The sequence below is a fragment of the Cyrtonyx montezumae genome, unplaced genomic scaffold (assembly GCF_038088225.1).
Source record: "Cyrtonyx montezumae isolate F1298 unplaced genomic scaffold, pur_monq_1.0 scaffold_17, whole genome shotgun sequence".
NCBI classification, from domain to species: Eukaryota; Metazoa; Chordata; class Aves; order Galliformes; family Odontophoridae; genus Cyrtonyx; species Cyrtonyx montezumae.
This window is the reverse complement of record NW_027071903.1, coordinates 30,865,966-30,871,965: the sequence shown is the minus strand read 5'-3', so window position 1 is coordinate 30,871,965 and position 6,000 is coordinate 30,865,966. Positions and strand designations below refer to the sequence as shown.

Here is a 6,000-nt window from a genome sequence, read left to right as displayed (position 1 = left end):
AAAGTGAATCCTAGAAGGAGCTCTTGCTGCTTATCACAAAGTTATATCGGTCACATCAAGGTCTTTATGTTGGAGGTGAGCAACTAGGTTTAAAACCGAACTGGTAAATTAAAGATAGTTTTCCCTGTGATCAGAACATCCCTCCAAGCTTCAAAGCCAAAAGGAGAAGCACAAGCCAAGCCATGCATTATTTTTTAATCATCTCAGAACTCCCAAGTTTTGCAGAGTGAACACGTGATCTGAAGCTCTGGCAGAGCTAAAGCAGTGCCAGTTTGGAGCCAAACAGCTGGGGCCCAAAGCAAAGTATGCACCTTACCCCTGGTCTCCACCATTCCACTGTAGGGGTTTGCTCTGTGTTGAGGTACATTCCAAGCATCCCAGGATTGAGTTAGCAGAGCATCGGTTACACCATTTACCTAAATGAAGATAATGACATGACAAGGAAGATCAATTTTCATATGGTCTCTAAGCTGAGATTTGATTCCAGAGGTTAAAGACACAGGGCAATACTTTTCAATGAAGCTAAACAATTTATAGCAGCTGAGCATCTATCCTTCAGAGCTTAACTGCTAAGAGCAGAGAGAAATTAATTTCTGAATCCAGTGCATGTTCAGCCAGGCTTAAAGTAAATGGGGATTATTATTCTTTTCAGGTGAAAAGCAGATTATAACAATAAATATACAATGTAGGTTTGAAAGAATGGCTCCAGGGAGACAGCTGGATTCAGAAAGAAATTAGTTAGAAAGCAACTTCTGAAAGCACTGAATATTCTTTGCCATTTCCCAATCGATTCTTAACTCAGAAAGCAGGAAAACAGCCGACACGTCTAATAGCTGCCCAGCAGCATGATTTGTTAGGCCTGCTTGAGTTCCTGGCAGCCATAGCAGATGAATCAGTGGTTTCTTTTTTAACGTCTTCTGCGATAATAGCAGCAAGAAGTGCTGCTTTCCTGAAATTCAGAATTTGGTCCTCTTTGGTAAAGCAGGCATTAAGATTCAAGATCTGAGGAGGCCTTAATGTAGAGAGTACATTCTAAAAATATCTGCTTGGCAGATCAATTTTCCCACTTGCCAATGCATTTAAATATCTTTTTCTTTTGTTTGTTCCTATTATCATTCTCAGTTGCTATCAGTGCCACATTTCCAAATACGTGGTCCAACGAATGATGCCATTTCTTCACTAAAGTCCCTGTGGTTTTAACTCTCTGGTCTCTCTGTTCTCAAAGCACATGCTGCACGGCCATGTAGGCTGACCCTGGAGCCAAGAGGCACCCAGGCTGGGAACTGCCCCCTTTTAGATCCATCAGTCTATTTTCAGCCCAAATCCAGTTTTTCCCTAAAACGAGTAAGCCGTGCCTTGCTATTCAAAAGCGTTATCACTTCAGGGAAATAAGTAAATAATTAAAAGACTTTGTGTGAGATTGTTGCTCACCAGCCGCCTTTCTGTCAACGAACATTTCTGGCACAGCAACCTCTCTGATTAACAGTTCGGTCTGCTAAGTCTGCGAATCACAGTGCAGCACCCAAAATGTTGGCCTGGGCCCACTCCTTGTTAACGCTCCCACCCATCTCTTGGGCAGGGGCTGAGATAAATCCCCCCAAAATCAATCCTCGATGGCTCCTCCATGACTAATGAAATCTGGCAAAGAAAAATGAACAGAAAACAAAGCAAAACAAAACCCTTGGCAGTGCACAGGGGCGTTTTTTTCTCAGTCTCCGCATTAGGAGACAAAAGGCTCTCACACACTCAGCTCAGCTTGATGCTATTGACAGCCGAACCTTTGCAGCAGATTTCTCTCAGCGTGAATTCCTGTCCCTGAAGTGTGCTTTATCCCCTCTCTAAACAGCAAACAACATAAGTTGGTGGAGGAGCCACTTCAGCTCTGGAAAATACAGACTTTGACTACAGGCTTTAACCTCAACCTCCACTTAAACACCAGCCAAGTCTTGCAGAAACATGCCACCTAACTGGGGGAAGAAACAAATAATAATCATAATACTAAACAAAGAGCAACACACTAAACACTCTTTACACCTCTTCCAGCACTCCACCAGGCATAGTGAATGGATGCTTCCCTTGGATAGGGTAAGGAGGATTAAATCAGTACTTTACAAACAGGTGAAGTATATAAGTTCATAACCAAGCCTGTTAAATACTCAGGTTCAGGGTATAAAAGTTGTTAATATAATAGTATATACCCCAAGCATTGCTTATAGGTAAACGAGACTGACCGAACACGTGCACAAAAGCAGAGGATATATTTCCCTTCTTTTAAAACGTTTCATTGTTTGACACTTTCTACATGGCTTACTACAACAAAGAAACAATAATTTGTTGTTTTGATGCTTTATTTAAATTACTACTAAAAGAAATTGCTCTGTGCATCTAGACATTCAAAAGTATGGGCAGATCTCATCCCTTCTTCACACACTGAATCTGATACGCTCTGAGGTCTCAAATGCTACAATGGACTTCCCAGCTCTCATGCTGAAGACGACATGTTAGGTGCTGCCCCTACAGCATTCATCAGTCCTTCAAGGAGACAAGGACTCATGCAGTATGTCTTCTCATAAATAATTCCACCTTTAAAACTGAAAATAGAAACCATCAATGCTGTGGCATTTATTTCCCAAGATAATTGTACTTCCTCTGCCTGATGCTTTGGGTCATTCAGTGCCTTACAATTAAAGATGAAAGCCTTTGTCCCACTGAACCAAACCTGATGGCACTGACAGACAAACCTTTGATTAGCCCCAACTTCTGCAAGACAAATTTTAACCTAATATTACATTTCATCTAGAATCTTGGATCTTGGCATTATTTAGGGCTCCTGAGAAGAAAGACATCTTTATGTGAGCTTCTTAGACAGGAACTGGTAATGGAAAACACCACGCCTTTGGTGGGTTTACACAAACCCAGAGCCACGAAGAAACCAAATAGCTACTCTCTTCACAGCCCCACTGATTGCAGATCATCTTCCAATAGTTCTTGTGTTCAAGATGCTTTGGTAGATGCATCCACTGAGCCCTTTCACAAAGCTTGGTGAGGAGGACAGCAGGTTCAGAGGTTCCCTTGCCAGGGAAAGCTATATTGAAGTGAATAAAACTCAGACAAGACTGTGACTTTTAGAGCAGAGAATGAACCAATTGTCTAAGCCACTCATTTCCCTTGCTCTCCCCTACAGCAAAACATTGCAAGTGCCTTAATGATGAGGATTCTTGCAGGCAAGACTCCCTGTTAAAGCAAGCGTCAGCTATAGGCTTGAGGGGAAAAAAAAAAACCACCTTTTTTCCTGCACCTTCTGATACATCAAAATAGGGAAAGAGTGAGTCCCAGTCCCAGGAGATTCTAGTCACTGCTGGAGAGGTTAGAAAACTGTTACAAGTGCTAGAAAAATCCAGGCCCCAGTATGCCAGCCCAAGGATTTCCCTTTAGACAGACAAGATAGTAAAGATGAAAGCTTAAACAGAACTAGGAACAACTGCTAAGTCTAATTTTTATAGTGTCTTATTAGGAGCTGATTGACAAAGGAAAGAAAGGAATAACAAATCCATACTTTGACAAGCTGAGAGAAAGCAATAACACAACAATTTTACAGGAGGAATAAATTGAAATGAACAGAAACTTCACAACCACAACCTTTAAAAGCATCACTTGTACTGGGAGCATTGGCATGGAACAATGCTTTTGATTTGTGCAGTGATCAGAAACACTCAGAAAATTCAATCTGTACTTTGTCAACGGTTGAGACCAATCAACCATTGCCACAGTAATTTAGAAAAGCCCAGGATTTGCTCTGCTGCAAGGTAGGATAGAAGGCCTTATCCTCCCTCCCCCTCTTGAGAGCTGGATCCACACTGTATAACACAGATGGACTTCCTCAGCTGCTCCCTAGTCCAGTCTCTTCAACTGAGTGCATAGGGAAGGTTACTGTCAGCACTGCTGTCCTCTATCAGTGCTCTCTATCACAGCCCCCTCAGAAATATCCATCTGTCTGTCAGCCCTCCATCAGAAACACTGCCTTTTTCCTCTGAACAACTTCTACTTGGCTATTCTGTGACAGGAACACCCATCGGGACAAGTGTCATCCAGTCAACCAGCAAAGCTCACTAGCTCTGCCCAAGATTTGATCAGTCCAGATGAAATCACTTCCCTCTGAAGCTCTCTTTCAAGGACAACCAGAGCTTGAATAGCTACGGTGTAAATTCTTGCCCAAGTAAGAAGTTCTGCTGCTAGATTGTGTCCAGAATACGAAGTCAGTGCTCTCACAGGTCTACCTTTTACACAACGATGCATCAAATGCATTCAATGCACACTGAAGATCCTCTCATCAATCGTCTAGCAAAAGAAGAAAAATGCTTCTTACCTCACATTTCACAAGGATTCAGTGAGTGAATAGATATTCCAAGAGTCACAAGATATCACAAGGTGAAAGTCTGACACACAAAGTCATCTATTCCTGTACTTTTTCCCAGCTATTGCCAACAAGAGATGGATCCTGTCAAAAAAGAACATTTAACCTGTTAGTTTATTCTAAAATACTCTGGCTGGTTTCAGCTAAAAATAGTTTATATCACTCCCCTGTGTAAGCTCAAAAATACAGGCTGTATAATATAACAGGGAAAGCTAATATTTCTGATCATGCAAGCAATCAGCATGTCTTGAAAACACACAATGAGAAAGGATTTACAGCCTAATGTTGCCAGCTCATGAGCTACAACTTTTTTTTATACAAGTCTTGGATCATTTGGGAAAGCTTTTCCAGGCTCAACAGCAGATCCATGCCTTTGAAGTCAAAGCGCTGGTAGTGAAGAAACAGACAACTGAATAGCAGACATCTCTGTGTTGACTGAGTAACATGATTGCATCGTATTCATATAATGTAGGAGAGAGGGGAGCAGAGAAGTACTGGCAAGGGTAAGGGCTAGTAAGTTATAGACAAAACTGGTACAAGAATATAGGAAATGTAACTGGACAAAAAGCAGAAATGGGATTTCAACATTTCTCATCTTTGTTGCACATGGATCTGGAAGGGCTATTTCATCAGGCCACATAGGACCTTTTGGCTCTTAATTCCCAATAGGATAAAACATTTTGGTCAATGACAGCTCTGCTAGGGATTTGGCTCCATGGGGTGTAGATATCAGCTAGAAAAGGGAAGAATATAACCCAGAGCACTGGGGATAGCGTTAGCCTAACATGTCAAACGTATCTTGTCCCCTTCCTTCAGCCAACTTCATCTCAGCCAGCATAAATCTTCCCCTCTAGTCTACACTGAGATATGGCCAGGATATAAAGAGTGAATTGCCTTCTCTGAAGACTTTTCACACTTATCAGTCTGGAAGATTAATTCAACTCCAAATTAAAGCAAAGGGACTTATGATGCCTGGAGAGCACTAGAAATGCATCTTTCAGAATCCTGCTTCAGTTCTTTGCAGACTTGATGAAGCTGTACTTCATTTCACAAGACCTGAAAGACTAGGTTGTTTGTCTTTTTTCAGGTGCCAGACAGTGGTCTTTATCCCACCAATTTCCACTTCTTTCTCTCAGACAGCCTGAAAAATGAAATCCAATTGCAGCTCGCCATGGCTTCCAGACCTCATCCTCCGAAGCCCAGCACTGAGTCCAGATGACATTGCCCACAGCACTACAAACGATTCCCTTCTAAATTAAAATGCAGGCATGATACAAATTTTCTCCTCCTTCCTTGAGTATGAATAAAGAGAAAATTCCCGAGCACAAGTAGAAAACTCATGAATAATTCATCAGCCCCACGCTCTCCTCCAGATGTAGAGACCCATGTGCTCACTCCTGTGCCTTTGAGTCTCCTGGGGGGCTTGGATATGACTGAGACAGACTTGTGCTAAATCTTATTCCAGCTTTAAACCTTAAAGGCTGCAAGCAAGCTCCCTGATGAATTCCCTTGTCTCCTTCTCTTTGTTTGTTCTTTTCATTTGCTTTGTCCGATATGCTTACACAGAATCACCCTCTGCTTCACAA

At 42.0% G+C, this 6,000-nt stretch overlaps 1 long non-coding RNA gene across 1 annotated transcript in view; it reads right to left on the bottom strand.

Annotated features, from left to right (window-relative positions):
- Positions 1 to 4,397: 4,397 nt before the first annotated feature.
- Positions 4,398 to 6,000, bottom strand: part of LOC136047269 (uncharacterized) — a 133,725-nt gene continuing 132,122 nt past the window's right edge. Inside the window, exon 3 of the long non-coding RNA XR_010622073.1 lies at positions 4,398 to 4,498. This is a non-coding gene — a long non-coding RNA (uncharacterized LOC136047269). The remainder of the gene's footprint in view (positions 4,499 to 6,000) is intronic.